The sequence below is a fragment of the Peromyscus californicus genome, unplaced genomic scaffold (assembly GCF_007827085.1).
Source record: "Peromyscus californicus insignis strain IS unplaced genomic scaffold, ASM782708v3 Scaffold_6__1_contigs__length_162567912, whole genome shotgun sequence".
NCBI classification, from domain to species: domain Eukaryota; kingdom Metazoa; phylum Chordata; class Mammalia; order Rodentia; family Cricetidae; genus Peromyscus; species Peromyscus californicus.
Genome location: NW_026294584.1, coordinates 46,524,767 through 46,547,934, shown reverse-complemented (window position 1 = coordinate 46,547,934; position 23,168 = coordinate 46,524,767). Strand labels below are relative to the sequence as shown.

Genomic DNA, 23,168 nt, shown 5'->3' with positions numbered 1-23,168 from the left:
TCTCTAAACATTCCCTTATGGTTAGAATTCTTTGCATGGTTATCAGACACAAGCAAGGCTGACTCTGGTTTATTATCCATCTTTGTGGTCTCCAAGGCATCTAGGAGATGGATAAAACCAAGGGAAGCTTCAGCAAATGACATCCAGGATCATCAGCACTTCCCAGTGGCATTTAGACAGATACTGTTTGGATCAGTTGTTTCCATCAAACCATCTGAGCACAGATCTAAATTTCTAACAAAAATACAATGGCATATACAGCTCTTCCTTTAAATTAGTGGCCTACTTCACATTCTCAAAATCTGCATCCCAACACAATGATAGGAACCAGGATTATTGATGTCTTGCTAATTTTTGCAACTTAAATGAAAGCATCAAGACTAACACAAGGCCTAGGGGTATAGCTCAGCTGTATTGAATGTGCTCTGTATGAGCAAGGTCCTACGTTTAATGTATATACAATACCAAAGAAGAAAAGGAGGTAAGTAGCTAGGGCCTGGAACAGACTAATAGAAATACTACTCCTTTAACAAACCTCTACCTCAAAAGATCATATTAAACATTTACAAACAGAGAAAATAAACTCAGAATAGATTTATCTTCTTCATCAACAATATACCTTTCAAGACCACAAAACCTAATCAGAACAGAATCACCAAGGAGATGAGTACAGGGAAAATATGGTTATATTCTGCACTCCAGGAACAGCATACACAAAACAAAACAAAAAACTTTATATGAGATGGATACAAAAATAACACACAATTCTACTCATTATAATAGAAATGAGTAGGTGTCTTTAATGACTTCTAAAAAGATCAAGTGTTATGATTTCAAGGACTCCATAATTAAATTTAAACTGGAACAACCAAGGCAGTCAACTAGTTCTTGATATACACTGTGTACACTGTATGGATGCTGGGCCTGTGTGCCTTGGGCATACTGGGCTCAGTTTTGGAGGGGCATTTCTTTTACCAATCCTTTAAAGTCCAATGTCAAGCCTAAAATAGTCAATCCTGTTTCCCAAAAAACAACTGTCTCCATAAAAAACAACTCAGACAAACCTTAACATATGTCATTTTTATTATCATTATATGACTTCATTAAAGTTTATATAACTTGGCTCAGAGGTTAAGAGCATTGGCTGCTCTTCCAGAGGTCCTGAGTACAATCCCCAGCAACCACATGGTGGCTCACAACCATGTATAATGAGATCTTGTGCTCTCTTCTGGCCTGCAGGCATACATGTGGTCAGAACACTGTATACATAATAAATAAATAAATCTTTTAAAAAAGTTTACATAACTTATCCCTATGTAAAGAAGTTAAGCAAGCATGCATCTGCTGCATGAATGGAAAAAGAAATGGAGACCTAAGTGGACAAAATAATATTAAAATTAGGTAAAAAAAAAGTACATTTGAAAATAAATTGTCAAATGTCACAAGCCTAGCAAAAGTGAATAACTTGCTCTGTCCTCCTAAAGCCTTACAGGTAGTAGGAATACCTCATAAATGTGTGTTTATGGCAAGGGATAGAATTAACATTAAAAAAGAAACAAATACCAACTATGAAGACAGGAGCCACTAGAATGTCAGTGGGAGAGATGAGGCTATGGCAATGAAAGGAGGAAAATGGGGTATGAAGTTCCAAACTTAGCCACATTCCCACTGCTCAAAACTCCTGGGAGCTGAGGAAAATGATGGATTCATGTGGTGTGCTACTGTTAAGTAAGAGTGAAAAAGACTGCTCTGTCTACTTTAACCCTCAGCCAAAATTCTACCTCTGGGAACCTTGTGCATTCTTTCAGATCCATGCCTATGTGACCCTCATTGCATCTGATATGGTTTCCTCTTTATAAAGCAGATGTCTAAATCTAGGTTACTAGGTTACTAAATGTTATGGTACAAATGTGATCCCCAAACACCATGTGTTGGACTCTTAACCTCCAATTCAGCAGTACTGAGATCTGATACTTGTCATGAGGATGACCATGCATGGACTGAAACAAACATCCCAGGACACAGATGACTATAGAAATTTGAGTCCCCTTTCTCTCTCACCCTTCCTCTGTTTTCTATCATGGTATGAAATATGCAAAAAAAAAGTCACTTGATGTCCCTTAATTTCACCTTCCAATCCTCTAGATCTATACACCATTGAATTTCTGTTCATTATAGACAACTCAGTCTGTGATATTCTGTTGTAATAGCACAAAATTGACAAAGGTATTGAATTACCATTTTAAAAAGAAAAAAGAAGCAGCATCCTAAAGAACTATTTTTGGAAAATAAAGCTATCAGAACCAAAAGCAAGGCCCTGACCAAAGATCACAAAGTCTGAGAGTGTCTACCATCAAAATGGACTGTAAATGGACTCTTGGCATTTCAGTATTCTGGGTGAGAAACAGAACTCACCTCTCCTCACATGCCCTCCCATTCAGCCAAGTAGCCTCGGAACTGCTGTCAAGACCATTAAGGAGCAAGCTACTCCAATTCTGAGACATACATTGACCAGGCAGGACAACTCTCACCTTCATTCATTATGCTTGCAGTCTAATCTCAGTTGGGAAGGCCAGCTGATGGGCACCAGAGAAAATGTTGAATGATGATGGATGGTTGGAATGAAAAAGAAATTGACAGTAGGATTACAAGTAAGCTGTAGGGCACAAGAAGATGGAAGAACGCCCCACTCATATTTCCTACTTTTTGCAAAGAGGAGAATGGTCTGACAAGCTTTCTCCAGACGACTAGAAACAAACCCAAGGCCACCTAACAACTTAATTTTGACAGCATTTTAGCACTCACAGACTAGTCCCTACCTTTAGAACTCATTTGGAGAAATTAGCTGCTAATGTACCTATTCCTTGACTCTTTCTAACTAAGATTCATCGTCACTGATAATGAATATAGTCATCTTAATGACTATGGCAGAAAGAAAAAACAAATGCTTCAGGAAAAATGGAAACAAATGTTCCTACTGAAATGAACATGGTAAGATGGGAAGAATCAGTAACTCTATAATCAGATCACATATCTTATTTGAGTGTAAGTATGATAAGTTAATTAAAATAATCTGAGCTTAAGCTAGACCACTTATAAAAATAGGAATTATGCTCAATTCCTTCAAACATAATGTGCTAATTGTCTAAATGAGAAATTATACACAAGAGCATTCAGCACAGTGCTTGATACCCAGTACACACATCCCAGTAAAGAAGCCCAATTTTCCTTTTGGGGCTATCAATAGGTAAGGGCGCGCACGCGCGTGTGCGCGCGCGCGCGTGCGTGCGTGCGTGCGTGCGTGTGTGTGTGTGTGTGTGTGTGTGTCTGACTGTCTGTATGTCTGTGTGAATCTGTGTGTGACAGAGAGAAAGAGAGAGACAGAAACAGAGAAAAGCTCTTGACATACCACTAGAACATAAACAAGGAAAAAGGTAAGACATTTTAAAAAGCACTTTCTGTATTACTCTTGAAAACAGTAATAGTCAATATCATTAATGAGTCCAACAAATGAATTTGTAACAAATGAATAAAACATTTCTGTGAATTCAATTGGGGGGACAGTATCACTGCAGTGACAGATTGAGAAGATTGCTTGGAACACTTATAATGTGGCAAGATGAAATAAGCTTCTCTCAACTCTTAAAATAATCAATATCAAATGTATAGATGCTAGTATTGTGAACAAATACCTTGTGCCAAGTACTTAAATTAAAATAGTGACTTCCATTAAGTTACAGAAAGCAGCATGTCACAAATAACATTCTGAATGTGTCCTGGGCCTAAAATTGGCTTTCAACGTTGCAAAGAATTGCAGTAAAAATAGAGTATTTTACAACGAATATCTGACTTTGGAAAAGTTATGCAGAATAACAAATATGGAATTCCTAATTGCATCAATAAAGAGCATGTTTAACTGGATCTAGGCACCAGCTGAGTGGCCTGAGTTTTCTGAACACCATGTTACCTTGGCAGAGGTAGTCTTACAGACCAAGTTCTTTACCATAGGTCTATTGTCTGGTTTTTTGTTTTGTTTATTGGTTTGGTTTGGGTTTTTTTTTTTTTTTTTTTTTTTTTTTTGGAGACAGGGTTTCTTTGTATAACACTCCTGGCTATCCTGGAACTCGATTTGTAGGCCAGTCTGGCCTTGAACTCAGAGATCCACCTAACACAGCCCAGCTACAGAGGTCTATTCTTAAAGCATGATGTGCCCTCAAAATTCAGTCTGGTGCTATCACCACCCTTCAGCCTCTAAAGCAGCCTGGACCCAGCCCTGGGGTGTAGTTCAGAATCAAAGAGAAAATAACAGCAAAAACAAAACTTATCCCAAAATGCTTTACTATTTCAGTAAAGCAAGTGAATCAGGACTGGTGGTGCTATGCTCTTGTTAAAGGGTGAATTTCAAATAGATCTAGTAAGAAAAGCCAAGCAAAAAAATACAACTCAAAGACAGCATCACATGGGACTCAACTTGTAGCTAAGAATAGAGGATTCCACAAAAACACTGTTTTAATCACTAGGGTATCCCTGGTACCTGGAATAGTTTTTAGAATATAATAAACATTTGCTGACCAAATACATGTGTAAATAAAATACATGTCTAGAACAAGTGAATTATGACTATAAACTCTCTATGAAAAAACAGCAGATATATTTTTAGAATAAATATGCTCAGTCAGAAATACAGATTTTAAGAAAGAACAGAAAAGTTAAATGAATTAAATATTATTCCTAGAAAACACCATCCCAAATAGAAATTAGCTACTTATTCCAGCATAAGTTGAACAAACACCTTGCCAAGATTCCATCGCTCGCATACATTTATTCTTGGTTTCTCCACTTCTGTGATCAAGGTAGATACCATTTCCCTGCATATGAATTAATAAAGAAAGCACAATGGAAGGAAAAGAAATGCAATCGTTAAATAACTACCATGAAAGGGAAAGTATGCTGGACTCTACAAAAACCTCCTCTCTTAACTCTGAAGATATGCATGAGATATTATTAACAAACACAGAAATGAAGAAATGTAGGCTTCTGGTGGGGAACCAAAGGTACAGGGTCTGCGCAAGGATACATATGATAGGCTCAGTATTCGAACAGTCACATGCATCCTAAACATTTTAAGTACATACAAATTCTACAACCTATTTAATTAACATCATTTTCTCTTCACAGGGACTCAGATGTTGAAAAAGATAATGGTAATACAGAAAAACTCCAAAATATTGAACACTGAGATCAACTTTGTCGTGAGATGATACACTTATGCATTTTCCATAGAATCAAAACTAAACATATGTTGGTTATTCAGGTCAATATCTAAAAAGTCTCTTTGATTAAAGATACAAGTGAACTCAAGATAAATAATATTATCTTTCTATGAAATGACCACACAGACATTGTATTTAGTAGAAGCATATTCAATTATCCAACTGAGATTAGAAATACCTTTTTCCTCTCTAACACAGCCCCAAAACCAAGAACTAGACTGCACTTTCCCATCTCTCCAGACAGCCAAGAGGGAATATGATGAGCACTTCATCCTCATAAGTAGCTAGGAAATGCTCTCTGGATTGCAAAGAGCATAAAGGTAGAAGAAAAGAAGTGGCAATGTCTTTCAAAGGGACAAGTTGCTGGTTTGTTTGTTCTTTTTTTTTTTCCTATTTCTCTCTTTTTTTTTTTTTTTTTTTTTTTTGGTTTTTCGAGACAGGGTTTCTCTGTGTAGCTTTGCGCCTTTCCTGGTACTCGCTTTGGAGACCAGGCTGGCCTCGAACTCACAGAGATCCACCTGGCTCTGCCTCCCGAGTGCTGGGATTAAAGGCGTGCGCCACCACCGCCCGGCTCCTATTTCTCTTTTTAAAATAAAGAAACTCAACAGCCTTCCCTTGCTTTGATTCAGGGTCAACACACTACAGCTCTACTTTCCTAGATAAAACCCTCAGAACATCTTATCTCCAGCTTCCTCATGACATGCTAACACTACGGGTGCTCCACCCCCAAAAGCCATCACCTTGGAGTTGTCCATTTTAATATCAGAGGAAAAGGAAAGAATGTGGAAACAGACCAAGTCTGAAAAGTCATAAATGTTGCAGATAAAAGGAGTGGTCCCAGTATGCAAATTATAGAGAGCACCTCTCCTTCACTGCCACTCTCCTCCCATTTCCTTCCTTCCTTCGTCGTGTCTCTAGATTGGTAGTCAACTATAAGTTTCAAGAATCATGAGATGAATTAGGGGCTAATATTCATGAAATACTCCCCAATGTCACATGCTTCTCATCATCCAAATCAGTCCTAACTTAATATGGACATTCAAACTCTATAAGCAAAACAGATGGCATGGTGGGTTACCACAGCAGTAGACAGAAGAAAATGTGGGTGACCTCCGTCACTCAAGATGCCATTCTTCCCTCTCGTGGGCATTAACAGTCATTTCCACACAAATCACACAATCGCCTGTGCTATATACAGCCACAACAGATGCTGAGAAATGAAACCTGCCACCCCCATTAAAGAAGAAAATGAGCATTTTGTGTGTGTGCATTATTCTTCCTTTATCAGGATTCAGGCTCCATAAATATATAATCAAATAACCAAAACCAAAGCGAAAAAAAAAAAAAAGCTGTAATGGGAATTTTGTCATAGTGTCTCTATCACAGAGAATAAGTGTGGGGTGATGGGGCACCAAATTAGGAGTTCATGAAAACTGAAAAAATTAATTTGAAATTTCCCTGCTGAATAAAGGCTTAAGGTGAGCAGTGACTAACAAAACTCAACTTAAAGAAGAAAAAAAAAGATGAAGAATTTTTTAATAGCCCCTTTCTGCTTCCATGACCCTAGAGGAGGTGAAATATGTATAATCTGGAGGACCAGGAGACAGTCTACAACATGTCAGAGTGGGGGGAAGGAAAAGGGAGAGTCAGGGGTCTGGGGTAGGAACCTTTCTAGGCACAATGGGAAAAGGGGGGAAAAACACGATGGAAGGTTCTGGTAAGAGAAAAATTTAGGCCATTAATTAGAGATGAAGAAAGTCTTGATGAGGGTGGAAGGATTTGCTACTTAAGGAAATGGAGTATGTATCAGGCTGCAGCATACAGCTGGAGTCGGGTGAGTAAAGGAATATGGCAGGCACAAGGTAGGTGCTTGGAATATCACCCTTCCACACTTTCCCTGACTGCAGAACCACAGGGACACCCCTCCTCTGACCTAGAAACATAGAGGAGAAGAAGCATTTGTGATGATGCCCCTAAGGAGTTTTACTGGACATCTGAAGATGAGAATGAGACAAAAAGGAAGAAGATTCCAAGGACTAAGCCCAGATGAGAAAAAGGAAAGTCATTTGGTCTCTCACAGGACAAAAATAGAGAAAAGGAAGAAAACCTCAATTAGGGACTGCATGATTGCATAAGTTCCTGCAAGCAGGACACATGTCACTTATCTTGAATAAAAGTAACAGTAGAGTATGTTCATGAAGCATCTGCGTTTGTTGGAAACATCTGTGAGAATAATTGGACTATTCATTTGGGAACTGCCATAAGTAAGATGATCTCTCGCAGAATTCAGTTAGAGTACATGAAATAATTCCTATAAAGGAAAGAAAAGTGTGTCATTATTTAATTCTAGAACTGAACACATTCATCAGATGTCGTGGCACAAGCCTTTAATCCCAGCACACGAGAGGCAGAGGTAGGGAGATCTCTGTGAGTTTGAGGCTAGCCTGGTCTACAAAATAAGTTGCAGGACAGCCAATAACAATTTAGAACTGAATAATAAAAAATAAACTTTATAATAATCTAGTTAATTAAGAGACTGGGAGGGAAATGGACCAATGCAATCACCCTATGAAGCCTTAAAGTAAAGTGAACTGGAAGATAAAGTCACTGAGATAGACATGTCCCCCAAAGATGGTCAGTAAATGCTACTTATTTCTAAGGACTGTCTTGGATTGCAAATCAAAAGAAGAAATGCATGGGTGATAAAGGGGAAAGGGGAGGAGATACAGAGAAAGGGAGGGTTAGAAGAAGAGGGAGAGAGCACACCTTAATCATCTTCCAAACAATCAATTAAGAATTTGGGAACTATGAGATGTCATGGAAGGAAAAATGATCAAATATATTTTAAGGTTAAAAAGCCTACATCCTGATCCACCTGTAAAATGTGGTCATTGAGAAATGGCTCAAGCATAAACAGTGTGTACTACCGAGGACATAATTTTGGTTTCCAGCAGCCATATCAAGCAGCCTACAACTGCTTGTAACTCCAGCTCAGGGAATCCATGGCCCTCTTCTGGCCACCACAGACATCTAAACTCACATATGTACAGACCCCGAAATAAACCGCACAGACTCTCTCACATACACATAATTAACAAGTATAAATAAGTCATTTTTTAAAAATGTGGTCACCAAGAGGTCTTCCAGAGACAAAGTCAGAAGGATCCAGTTGTGACAGTACTGGATGATTTGGAATGGAAAATGAAATGGCACACTCTGCAAAAGGATAAGCCACTTAATAAATGATCTCCAGTCACTGTGTGTAGTTTTAAATGTCTGATCAATAAGGCAAAAGGGAACTTCAATTGACCATCTTTGAGGAACATTTCTGTCTTAGTATCATTATCCTCCAACTCACTTTATTTCAAACCTACACAGGGAGATGGCATTGATCCATTTTCCTCTCATTCTTTTAACTAGTTTTAATGATCTTGAATCTATTAAATACATTTGAGTGGCTGGTAGGGCACAACCAGGTCAGAGGCCTCATGACTGAAGCTAAATAACTTTGTTACTAATCAAATGTTAGGGTTCATTTACATTGTATATTTTTAATGCTGCAGCACACATTAGCACTCCATTGTTATTTATTGTTTAATAACAGTCTATTGTATACGCATGGTACATTTAATTTATGCCAATATTCATCAACTGACCAGGGATCTCTACTTTGTAGTTAATATGAAAGATGAAGATATGAACATCCAAACACACGTACCTATGAGAAAGAATATTTTCAATTCTCTGAGCCATATGAGATTATGTTTAACCTTTAAAAAAATTTCCAGACTGTTTTCCAAAGAACCAGTACTATGTTTTAGTTGTTTTTTGTTTTTTTTTTTTTTTCCTGCTTTAAATTAACTAGTTAATTAACAGAAAGGCCTTGGCATAAGAGAGTAAGAGACAGGAATAGGAAATATCAGTAATTTGTTTTTCCTTAGAACCCCTTCCTACTAGAGCCAGCTCCCCAACCTGTCTCCTACAGCCCTGTTTCAGAAGATCACCAAGGAAGCATTACAAGGTCCAATTGATGATGATGGCTCAGGAGCACTTTGGAACTGTCAAAAGCAAGAAACTATATGTGTTGTCTATAGTATAAACACTGTTTTGTCACCTATGACTAAAACAGGGTTTCTCTTATCTTTCAAATTTTGGATTGTGGGGTATTTTACTGTTTGCTCAGGAATTCTAAAATAAAGGAAGATGTAAAGGGCAGCAGAGTGGGATGAGGTGCCTTGATAGGCCAAGCTCAATGCAGATCTCCATGTGTGTTTGGCTGACTGGAGTCTGCTAATGATGGCTGCAGATCAGATCAGTTTTATAATACTGAGAACAAAGAAACTGAAAACAGATTGTACCCATCAGTCTTCCTTTGTCTTAAGTGGTCTGCAACGTGGTTCATTGGGAATGAGAACTGAATGAATTCCAGTTCACTGAAGATTTTGTGCTGGAAAATATTTTTGTTGTAATACTCAGAGACATGCCTACATCTGCTTACTCCCTAAATGGGAAGGGAATTAATTTGAAGAAATCAACATGACAGGTACAAAGAACAATGACCCAAAATGCCTGAAAGAAGAAGAGTAGATGGGGGGTCCTTTGAAAAAAAATTATAGTCAAAATACAGTTGCATAAGAGTATTGTCACTTCCTAACAAAGATCATCTGTGCTGGCACTGGAACAGAATGAGCATTATTTCACAGTGCATTGGAAGTGTCTACATCACAGAGGGATGGGTGGCTTTAAATAACTTTACCAGCACACCCACAGTTACTAAGTTTAATTAGCAAGTCAACTTTCTAGTCACTGGAGACAACAAATCTTACTGGAATCAAATTTCCTGGAATTAAAATCAGTCTTAGACCTAGGGAAACAACTCAATTGATAAAATGATGCTGTGTAAGTATCAGGACACAGATGCACAGTGAAAAACAAAAAGCCAAAATTATCTTCTGGCATTCATATGCACACATCTGTGCACACATACATGTGTATCCATACACAGATGAACATGAAAACACACACATAATTAAAATAAAACAAAATCAGATCTTTTTACCACAGTAGAGTAAATGCAGCAGTACCCACCCACCCACACCTTTCTCTATATAATTCTAATAGTGACAATAACCATGGGAAGAGAGTGAAAGTTTGGGCAATGTGAGTCGATAAACATATGAAGTGTAAGTTCTGCCATCCACTGAGGAAATTTTCCAATAATATCTGTTCAACATTTACCTGAAACACTGATATATTTATCCTGAAAATTTTATTTTCCACGTGACTACTCACGATTCTTGTAAAGCTCATGGCTAAAGTTTTAATGTTTTACTTTTTATGTGATAACATTTCTAGTCCAGGAATCTGCACTCATACTCAACAAAAAAGCTATTCATCACAGAATGCAATGTTAAAACAAACATTTTAATATAAAACAATTGATTAGATAAACCTAAATATACAAATAAATACTTATAATTATACACACATAGATTGGGGCTATTATATGACAATTAAAATGAACAAGACAAGAAATAAAGAAGAATATAAAAGGCAAGAGGCAGGATGCCCTCCCCCAAGAGGAAGGTAGATTTGTTAATATTCTGACCCACCCCTTGGAGACTTGCCCAGTGTCCTGAAGTAAAGTCCCTTTTAAAAAAGAAAACTCCCCCTCCATTCCCAGGAGGTGTGTCCCCCCATCTCTGCCCCTCTTTCCCTCTCTCACCTCTCTCCCCACCTTTTCTCTTTCCCTCTCCCCCATTTCTTCCCCCTACCAAAATAAAACTATTCACTGAGGCCTGCCAGCATGGCATTGTGAAGGGGCCCCAAAATAGCTTGACCACACAGCAGCCATGACAGGCTTAGGGGCCTAGACACAACTTCTGAGACAGGCTTACAGGCAGGAAACACCCAGATCCAGGAAAAGCCTTAAACTGATACTGCCCAGGGATCCACCCAGGGGTGAGGAAGTACCTGACATCCCAAACATTCTAACCATTAGATAAGGTGGCCAGATGTCCTTGAGTCTAGCACACACCTATTTTTTGTTTTACAGATACCCCTAGACAATTGTCAGCCAATCAGGGTCCTGGACCCTGGAAATCCCCTCACCCCCACCTCTGCTATGATTAAAAAAAAAAAAAAAAAAAAAACCTCTGCCCCATCTGAGCTCAGGGCTCTCTGCTTTCACCATTGTGTCAGACAGACTGAGGGACCAAGCTCTGGAGCTTGAAATAAAGGCTCCTTGCTTTTACATGCAGGATTTGGTCTCTGTGGTGGTCTCTGGGGGTCCCCGTGATCTGGGCATAACAGCATCTGTCTCTCCCCTGCCATGGAGCACCTTGTCTCCAAACCAGCCAAGGTCCCTCCCTCACCTGTATCATTACAAGATTAACAACTGAAATCACAATACAAAAGAAGCCTGATCTTTGGAGGCTTTGAGTTTTGTTTCTGTCTTTCATCTCAGTTGAATCTGGTTATTTTCCACTGTGTGCAAGTCATGAATGTGAGGGTTGGGGGTTCATATATCCCACAGAAATTTATCGTAATAATTCTTCAAGGCCCAGTCAGAAAATATTTACCAAAAACATCCAGGCATGGCAGCTTCTCCACGAAAGAGAAATAGAGACCTAAAACACATTTTAAACTAAACGTAAATTTGGAAGATTTTTCAAATCTCTCTCTCTCTCTCTCTCTCACACACACACACACACACACACACACACACACACACACACACACACACGAGACAGACTTAGTTATAAATATTCTAGGGACTCTGTTTCCCCTTCGTCGCCTCAGTGATAATTTTCTCCTTATCTCAGAAGTGTAAAGACAGTGGAAGAACCTGGAATCTTGAAATAATCCATACTGTTTACACTGAGATTCCCAAGATGAGTAAATCCTGGGCATTTTTCTCCGTTTCTTGAGCTTTACAAGTTCAGTGGGGTTGAAAACTGGCTTAAGGCTGTGTCCTCATCTTCTCTCCAGCCCACCCGTCCTTGCTCCACCAGCTTTTCTCTCCCTGTCTCCCACAGGGTCCTCCAAGAGATGGAACCTAGTGCTGAGAGTACAAGCAGTAGCATCATGCCCAGCACAACTTTCTTGAGCTTTCTCTCTGAATTGTTTCCACTAATCCTTTCTGTTAGAATTCCTAGCCACTCCCCCAGCTACAAGACTGTGGATGTGCTGTCCAGTAGCCAGCAAGATGCTTAGTCATCCTAGAGCTTTATGTCCTACATAATCCATGCACTGCATGATCACGTAATCTATGTGCATGCGTGGCGTAGCTACGTAAATCCATATACACATGGGGGGTGGGGGGGGGTGCGGACACCTATAAAAGCAGATTCTACCTATTCCTTCTCTCTCTTCCTGCAAGGTCATTATAGGCTTATGCACACCCTTTCTATTCCCTTCCCTTAATAAACTCTTATAGTGGGTTTTGTTGTGCCTCCTGGCTTCTCTGGTATGTAAGGCAAACATCAAATAAATTAAATGTATTTTTAAAGTTTTATCCCTGGTTTTTCTGTCATGTCCCCCTCCCCCCACCAAAAAAAAGGTTATTGTATTGGTTTGAATAAGAATGGCCCCACAGGTTCATGTATTTGAATGCTCAGTCATCAGGGAGTGGCAATACTGAGGATTAGAAGATGTGGTTTTGTTGGAGGAAGTGTGTCGATGGGGCTGGAGGGTGGGGGGGCTTTGAGTTTTCAAAAGCCCAGGCCATGCCTAGGGGCTCTCTTTCTTCTTTTTGCCTGCATATCTGAATACAGAAATTTCAACTACTTCTCCAACACCATGTCTGCCTGCACACCACCATATTATTTCCCCATGGACTAAACCTCTGAAACTGTAAGCAAGCCCAACAGTCTACACATAACTGTACCTCAGAATGAAATTATTCCAGTGCAAGTATCTAGAAAGTCTACTCAGATGTTCCTATTGCTGTGTTTGTTTTGATCAATTCTCAGAGTAAACTTATAATTATTCTGACCATTTTAAGAAAAATAATAAAAGAGCAGAATATAGTGTTTGCCTTAAACATTATTAATTAATAGAATATACAGAAACACAGGAACAATAAAACATAAGCTAAAATATTATAAAATAATCCTTTAAGAGAATAAAATTCTTTTAACTTTTCTAACAAATAATTCTGTGACACTAAGAAACTGCTTACTAAGTCTGAGTGGTTCAATCTCTCTACAATAAAATAAGAAGAATTAACCATACTATGCTTTTTAATATACTTCTAGCTGAACATTGACTTTATTGATTATAGAATTCTCATTATAATTAGGTCCCTTAACCGCTTTTTTTCTGAAACTACAAAAAATAGTAAAGTACCATTGTTGTCCAAAAGAAATTTATTCCAATTATTGTATATTGAAGCATCATATATAACTATTTTGTTGACAGTTTAAATGAGAATGATCTGTGCATGTTTGTTGTAGGATATTTGGGGTGCTACAGGAAAATATGGTCACTACCATTTAGAGATGATACTTTTTATGAGATCCATTAATGATTATTAATTATGACTTATTATTATGACCAGTGGTTATTTTATTGGGGTCCCCCAAATGAGCACTAGAGAGACCGAATCCCACATGTAAAAGCAAAGATCCTTTATTTCAAGATCAGTGCTTGGTTCGTCTGTCTGTCCTATGCAGTGGTGAGAGCAGAGAGCCTCAAACCTAGGTGGTGTAGGTTTTTTATCATACCAGAGGTTGGGGTGAGGGGATTTCCAGGGTTCAGGACCCTAACATCTGTCTAGGGAGTATCTTGGTAAAAAGGGGAAGTAGGTCCGTGCTGGGCTCAGGAACATCTTATCTGATCTCAAAGGTTGGAATGTTTGGGATGTCAGGTACATCTCCTTACATGCTGACTCATCCCTGGGTGGATCCCTGGGTGGTGGTAGCTTATGGTTTTCCCTGGATCCAGGTGTTGCCTGTCAGTAAGCCTGTCACAGCAGCTGTGCCCTCCACAGTTATACTCCATTTCTTTTATGGGAAATAAATGAAGTTCATCCTACAATTATCACAAGAATTCCCTGACAGAGAAAAACAAAATAGGCAAAAATGCTAACAGGTTGTATAAATTTATTCAAAAATATTTCTGTTATTCACTCTAAAATAAGCTTCTAGACATTAAAAATAATCACTACAATCCTGGATGTTAAAAATAATCACTACAATGAATGGTTTCAGAAGAAATATGTTAAATAAGAAAATACAATTTCATTGAATTTATAATCAGTAACTCTAGATATTTGCACCTTGGGGTTTACCTGTGGTAAATTCAACATGAGATATAGACAATTAAAAACTTCAATGAGTTCATGTTATGACTAGGATATAGACAAAACATATTAGAAATTACAAAGCGGGTTGGAGAGATGGCTCAGAGGTTGAGAGCACTGGCTGCTCTTCCAGAGGTCCTGAGTTCAAGTCCCAGCAACCACATGGCGGCTAACAACTGTCTGTAACTCCAAGATCTGACACCCTCAGACAGATATACATGCAGGTAAAACACCAATGTATATAAAAGAATATTAAATAAATTTTAAAAAAGAAGAAATTACAAAGCTATTATAAAACAAACAAATAAAACAGACCTACAAAAAGGACAAAGGAGGAATGTGAATTTACAATTGTTTCATAGAAAAGAAAATCACATTGCTCCTCCATAATATAGCCAGTATCTATTAGTATAATAGAACAGCTGGGTCAAATGGTATATAATATGGAATTTCAAATATTGGTACTCAAATACTCTGATCAGAAATAATGTCACGATCACAGAACAAAGGAGCTACATATCAATATCTTCTAAATACATCACATAAAATTACACTCTCTTCCTGGAAATGAAGTTTTCCTTTGTATTTCTTTAAAAATTGGTTATTCTGCTCCTTAAACGCTGTTTTTCAAAAGTCGAAAATACCGAACCGGCTTTTATTAAAAGAGAATGCACAAAAGAACTACTTGTCGATTTAGCTCTGGAGGAAGCAGACACAGGCACGGTGACCAACAAAAGGGCTCTGCAGAACCACACAGGCAACTTCAGCCCAGAAGCAAATGGTCAATGGAATACAGCTTTAGTGCAAACGTTTTCATCTCAACAATCACACATATCCCTAGAAACAGAGCCAAGGAAAGTCTGAAACTAAACACTGAAATTAATTACATTCAAAAGATTCCTTATGAAACACCAGCCACATACCCTACCCAGGGTTCTGAGGTGATAGGAATGTCAGCATTTAGTTGCTTGTGTCTAAAACCTTGAATTTGCTTTCTATTCTACTTCATACATTCTCTCATCAAACCAGCCAGAAATCCTGTCAGAGTGTTTTTCAGAATAAAAAATCCCGGTATTTCTCACCACCCTCAAACACGGTTATACCATCCTTGTTCCCATTCCATGAAGTGGTAACAAATCACTCTCTTCTCCATGATGTTCCAAAGCTTTCCTTTGTTGTTTGGAATAAAGGCTAAACCCCTTCCAATGATCTATAAAATATTCCACTCCTCCTGGCCCTGTGATTTTCTGAATTCATTTCCCATTGCTTCCCTGTCTCAGTCACATCATGTCCCATCACAAGGCCTCTATGTTGTTTTACACATAGCATGGACCCATCTGTCTCAGAAGCCCTGCTAAGGCCATTCCTTCCCTCTGTCTAATACTGCTCTTCCTGGGAACTGGAGAGCTCATCATCTTACCTACTTCACATCTTTACTCAATTACCTCCTCCGTAAGTCCTTTCTGGACATGTAGAACAAGAGAATGCAATATAGGTAACTTCAGTTGAAATTTAAATTCATTTTCTATTAAGTATGTATTTCCATATATCAACTACTAAATTTCCTAGAACTAAGTTCCAGAAACATAGCCATCATGACTTAAGTCAGCGGAAGAGATGACATGGGGAATAATGACCAAATCCCAACATTTATACCACCTCACAACTTGAAGACCATCGAAACCATAAGATTATAGATGTCAGTGACCATTTTCCTCCCAATGATACTTAGTTTTCTCTTCTGTCAGGAAATATTTTTTAAGAAAATAATAAAATTGACCAATACTATAGGGGAAAGGCAAACATTCACTATTTAACAATTAATAGAAAACCTGCTGTATGTCATGCATTATGATAGGTACTATGAAGCAATAACCCTTATTTGTAATATCCTTGATATTAATTTACTTTGAGGCCCGTGAAGAAGCTTTCCTCCACACCCTGGAAGTGATATTTACAGAGCAGTGAAGGATGCTGATGAGTTGACTGGAAGAGCAAGGAAAGTGTTCTAGGCAGAGGGGAGCATGTGTGAAGACCCTGGGCACATTCAAGCAAGGAAAATGGTCAATGTGGAGTAAACGAAGATGGAAAGAGAATGATAAGAAAGGAGTAAGCGTGAAGGGAGGAAAGAAGCAGGGCCAGATCACATAGGGCCTGGAGGTCATGCAAAGAAAAATTGCTTTTTCATCCAAAACAACAGCAACTGACATGACTGACAGGAACTACACTGTCATGTCTGCAGAACTCAGAGTAACCTCTGTACACCTCTGTACAAGACTCCACATAACTTACCCAAACATAAGGAATGGCTTCAGAATACCTTTCTATCTGTTCCAAAGCAAAGTCCATTGGAACAGGAAGTCTCTCTACAAACTAGCAAGTGGAATTTGCAGCTCTGGAGCAACCACCAAGCACAGGGAGGTAGGAGGCCCTCTCACCCTATAGCCAAGGCCCCCAGCTGTACTTCATTAGCTAATCTCCTTCACTGAAAAGTTGCTGCTACCCTATTATTAATGCCCATCACAACATCCTTAATACTCTGGCTCCCGATTCAGACCAACTTTGCTACAGTCTTCAAAACATCTCTTGGTTATACTCAGTTTTCCTCTAGGAATACCAATTATTTTCACTGGATTCTCAATTTGTATATTGACTTGCTCCCAAGCAGGAGAACTGCCAGTCAAGAAGCTTTATCATAGTCTACACTATCTAGACTATAAACATGACATAACCTACATTAGTGCTTATGGATGCAGATGGCCTTCTAAAAGTCTGGACAGTCTCTTACCCAATAGCCTCCTCTGTTTCCCTTCAGCCACCAAGTGAGCTGCAGAGATTGCTGCCAGAGCCTCCAGCTGTGTGCAGCTGGTGAGTCAGGCTGGTGGCACCATTTCATGAAGGCTGACAAACAGTAGTAACAAAGTAAGAGAGACTCAAATCCCAGGCCTCATTCCTGCTTTTTCATCTGTTGTTTGCTTTAGAAAAATGGGCACTATAGGCATCAGCAAACAGGAGAACCTTCACATTCCCATGCCTAGACAAACAGGCTTTATCTACATGCACTTAACTTCAGCAATTCAGACAGGGCTTCCCAATCAAAAGTTAATATGGAAGCTTCGTAGAATGTGTTAAAATATATTATGACATGTTAAAGTATATTATGGAAAGAAAAATTCTGTCTCACTCAAAATAGCCAAAGAGAAATGAATTAAAAATACACATTAAAATGACAGAAATGCAATTTCACTTAATGATGCATGCCTATAGAGAACAAGACAAATTCCATAATTCAGATTTTTTTCAAAAATTGATGCCAATTCCTCATACAGCTAAAAATGAATTATTACAGATTTTAAATTTTGAAAAGAATAGTAAAACAATAAAATATACAACAAAACAAAAAATATATTCTCTACATGATCAAAAAAACAGAAGGGTGTTTTGTGTAGGGGGTGTGCACACAGATAACTATATCTCAAGCTATGCGCATATGGGTTATCTGGTTGGATCTCAACATTGTATTCTGTGTTCTATATTCTATTTTGAATTCATATGATATAGCAAGATAATTCAGATTCGAGGATGAGATCTTGGTCCAATGATATGAATTCAAAGACAGATGTACCTCTACATGTAAGGAAGTATTAAAGGCAAATATTTCACTTATTAATGAAGAGTCTGCCTTAAAAGATTAGCTCGTAGATAATTCTTCACAGAAGTAGGCAATCCAGACATAGTGTTTTTTGCTGTTGTTGACTTGGAGAACTCTCCATTGCTTGTTTCCTTCTTTACTCTTGAAATGGGGTCTCACCCTACAAACTAGGTTTGCCTCAAACTTTCTCTCAATCCTCCTCAGTCTCCAGGTGCTAGGATTTGAGGAGTAGGTCACATATCTAGCTAGTCATTTTTCTTCATCTTTGTAGGGTCACAAAAATATTTCAGAATTTCATATAAACCATGATTCTCTCTACTTAGAAAAACGCACAAGCACATGCAGATAAAATAATACAAACAGTGTCAGTGTTACAAATAGTCTAAGGAGCATAAGCCCTGAATATGACAGGAAGAGGAAATTCAACTGTTAGAGTAAAACCTCAATGTCTCTGTTTCCTCCATGAGTCGGTTCCTTGGACCAATCTTTATGAATTTACTACAAACGACTTTTCTAATCTTTATGAACAACAAAATAAAGATTTATGATTATCAAGGAACATTTAAATACATGTAAAACTTTTCATATTTTTCTAAAAGACGTTATCAAGGCTAGTTAACAACAAAATGCAAATAACTACTGTGTATTTTGCTAATCCCTACTCTAAAGGAGCTATGAAATGAATCCTCAAAGAAAAACAGGTTTAATTAATACAGTTTCATTCTACAATTGAAAAAATTAGTATGGAAACTGGGGAATGGTTAAGTTAGATAAATGGAATTGTTGGAAACAATAGCATTACTGCCTTCAGCTTCAAGAAATATTACCCTATGAAAAAGATAATGGGATTCTTTTCTATGGTCTTGAAAAACAAAATTAAGACGAGTAAGTTTATACCTTCAGTTAGACCGAACACCAGAGGGTAAACATAGTCTACAGCAAATTATACTTCAAAATATCTAGAAAACTCCAAGGTTAACAACAGAAATGTTGTTTGAGGATATGGAAATGTCAACTAATCTGCATTGGTCACTACTCACTGCATATTTGAGATATGTATCAAATTAACATAATTACAAATATTAAGTCTGTCAAAATAAAAACTTTAAAGGCAGAGTTGGACTTATTGAAGGAAAACATTGCTATAGCTTAGAAAGGTATAAAATAGTAATGCCTGACTTGGAAGACACTTTCCTGATAACATAGGTCCCATTTTTCCTAAGAGAGGCTGGGAGCCCATTTGTCATGATCTCAGAGAGGATAGGTAAAGCACTAATCAAATTGATAATCAATTCCAACAGTGAGGTTCCAGAATTGCCTAAAGATGCCCTTCCACCTACATATAATTAGCAAATCAAGATTATTCCCAGAGGTTTTGTAGTAGTTGACTCCTCAAATGATATCACCATTACAAACTTTCACAGTCATGAAGCATACCAAAGGGGGAAATAAACTCATAACATATCTAATTATATCTAGTTATGTCAGGGGAAAAAAAAAGCAATACTGCCCACATTAAAGAGCAGATGACTATAAAGAAACATCAAAGGTGTTTCTAAGGCCTGACAATATGGGAAAGTAAAGTAAAATTCAGGGTTCTCTCTTGTAAGTAAAGATTTTCATACTCTAACCACTAGTGTGTTGCTTAATATTTAATAGTCAGTTTTCATAGAAGGGTGAGCTCCAGATTCACAGCATTTGCTGGTATCTGTAGTGTAAATACTGCCCACCATGGTCAATTGGAAACTACCAACATGAAGTCATGGAAATCAGAGAGATGTGACTATTGGCTCAAATGGGTCAGTATGATAATGCTCTGTCACAGCAAGTGTATCTATAACTTCTCTAATGATGCTACGTGACATCATCACACCATTCCCAAAAAATCCTCCATCAATGATTTCCTCAGCAGTGCTAGAATAGAATGATCATTCCAGAGATATTATGAATTAATAATATCAGGGAATTGTCACTGTAGGCCTGGCTGTCCTGGACTCACTCTGTAGACAAGGCTGGCCTTGTACTCACAGAGATCCGCCTGCCTCTGCCTCCTGGGTGCTGGTATTGAAGGCATGGGCCACCATGCCAAGCAAATTAACAGCTTTATCAAGATCAAATTCATATACCCTAAAGTTCGCTCTGTTGTTGTTTTCTGTCTTCTAACAGACAAGATGTACATGGTAAGTGAATTATGTCATAGCTACAAAACTGAAACTATCAAGATCAAGAATAATTTAGTTTAAATATAAAACATACCACAAGGAAAATGATAAGAGTTCTATATTTTATATTCAAATTCAACTAATAAAATTCATTTTCTACCACACCTTTTTAATCAGTAAATCCTAAATGAAGACAAAAGGTGTAATTTCACAAAACTTCCGTGGGATTTGGGATAATACTAAACAGTGATTAAAAATGAAGTTACCCAAAAGAGTGGCCTTATTTTTAAAAATGCAAATATAAGAATAAAATGGCATAACATGTAGCAATTGATTTGAAATAGTTCAGAAAAAATTAAAGGAAAGTACAATAGGAAATGGAATAAAAATAACATTTGGTAATTGTGTAACAATTAAACGTAGATGCGTATGTAGAGGTTTTATACACACATGTATGCATGCACATGAGTAGGCTCATGTGTACCCACCCACATACATGCATGGGAAAGCACACACATACATATGCACTCACACTACTACCATAACTTCCGTATCTTTGAAATGCTTCCCAATGTAAGCAAATAAAGCTGATAGAAATGCAGTTATGTTTACACAGATAATAGCTATTAATTTCCCCCAAATCACAAGTCTTTAATAAAAACACATACAAGTTCTAACATTACATATTTAAATACTATACTTATTTTTTAAAAAAAATATTCAACAACTGAAGGATAGTAAGAAAATTTAACTATGTGGGCCCAAGGTAAAATGTTCTCCTAATCACAAGTACTTAAATGAAGTCACTGAGCCCTCCATGGAGAGTCTGTACGACCCTGTAGAGATACAGATCATGATTATGCGCAATATCAAATGTGCTTCTATGAAAGTAACACCCTTCAGGTAAATACCCCCCTTTAAAGCTGGCCAACAACATATACCCACTGAGCCATGACTTGGGCAAAGCAGAAGACCATGCTAGAGTGACACTAAGTGTCTGTATTCTGAAGCATTAGGTGTATCAAGAGTTGCTTGGGGGTGACTGGAGAAAGTCTCAGAGGACCTAAGTAAGGGATTCATCTCATTTAACATATGCCTACAGAAGCTCCCCAAATAAGCAGCATGCTAAAGACAAAACTTTGCAACGGGAAACAGCTCGTTATAATTTATCATAAATGGAGAAAGATTTAACTTCTGGGCACAGAACAAATCATTGCTTGGCCCAGCTAGGGTCATACATCTCAGATTTTAATATTTTATTTCATCTTCATTTTCAGAGTTTTGGGGAGCAGTTGAATATTCTACTTTCCCCTTAGCCAGGGATCATGAAAATCTTTTAAAGGTCTATTTATTTCCAGCTTCAAGAAAAAGTATAAATTTCTAAGTGTTCAAGACTATACGTAGCCAGAAGTTTTCCTGTGTCCTGTCGGGCCATGAGGTCCCGCAGCTGCTAATAAAATAATCATTCAGAGGCTTATATTAATTACCAATTGTATGGTCTATGGCAGGCTTCTTGCTAGCTAGCTCTTATAACTTAACCCATTTCTATTCATCTGCAAGTTGCCACGTGGCCGTGGCATTACCAGTCTGCTGGCATCTTGCTGATCCTTTGGCAGCAGCTAGTTAGCATCTTTTTCCCTCTGCCCTTCTTCCCTCTGTCTCTCTACTTGGATATCCTGCCTGGCTGTAAGCTTTCTTGCCATAGGCCAAAACAGCTTTACTTACTACCCAATGGGAACAGCATATATTCACAGCACACAGAAAGACATTCCACAGCAAACATATATAAGTGTATATACACATATATGTATGCGTATATGTATGCATGTGTGTGTATGTATTATATATTCTTTGAACTTCTGAAAAACTGAGATGATGCTCATTGGAATCATCCCCCAGTTGTCTCAAGGGCAAGTTCTTCCATAATATTCTCAACTCATCACCAATGTCAGTCCCAAACTCAGATAAATGTGTATAGATCAAACTAAAACCCATGGATCAATGAAAAACTCCCAGGAAATTTTAGCATGAGATTCTGAACATCTTTAAGTGGAAGCACACTGTATCTTTAAAAAACAATTTTTTTTTTTTTTTACTGTTTATTTTCTTAATTTTCCCTAAGAAAAACTGGGATCTTAAGAGATAGCTCCGCAATTAAGATCACTTAACTATCCTTGTAGAGGATGCAAATTCTGTTCCTAGTACCTATGGCAGGGCATCTCACAAGCCTTTAACTCCAGTTCCAGGAAACACAACACTCTCTTGACCTCCAAGGGCAAAATACACACACACACACACACACACACACACACACACACACACACACACACAGAGTGAGAGTGAGAGTGTGAGAGAGAGAGAGAGAGAGAGAGAGAGAATACTAAACAGACACATATCCATAAATAAAAATAATAAAAAGTAAATCTTAAAAATTTTAAGAAAAATCCTTTTATAATCTCAAAAATCCAGTAAACAGTAGTATAAAATGACTTAATAAAATAGATTTTCATGCTGGGCAGTGGCAGCGCACACCTTTAATCCAAGCGCTTGGGAGGCAGAGCCAGGCAGATATCTAAGCTCAAGGCCAGCCTGAACTAAACAGAGTGAATTTCAGCACAACCGGGACTACACAGAGAAACGTTGTCTTGGGGAGGGGGTAGGGATCAATCTTCAGTTGCTCCAATCCGCATTTGACAGATAGTAAATGCAATTATCAAAACCATGCTGTTTGCTTTTGTTTCAGAGAAATCTCTTTTTATACTCAAGTTGTATGCGAT

At 38.0% G+C, this 23,168-nt stretch overlaps 1 protein-coding gene across 2 annotated transcripts in view; it reads right to left on the bottom strand.

The window, feature by feature from the left end:
- The window catches only part of Exoc4 (exocyst complex component 4), a 768,512-nt gene that overhangs the window by 427,024 nt on the left and 318,320 nt on the right, over positions 1–23,168 (bottom strand). The gene's annotated exons all lie outside the window — the stretch shown is intronic.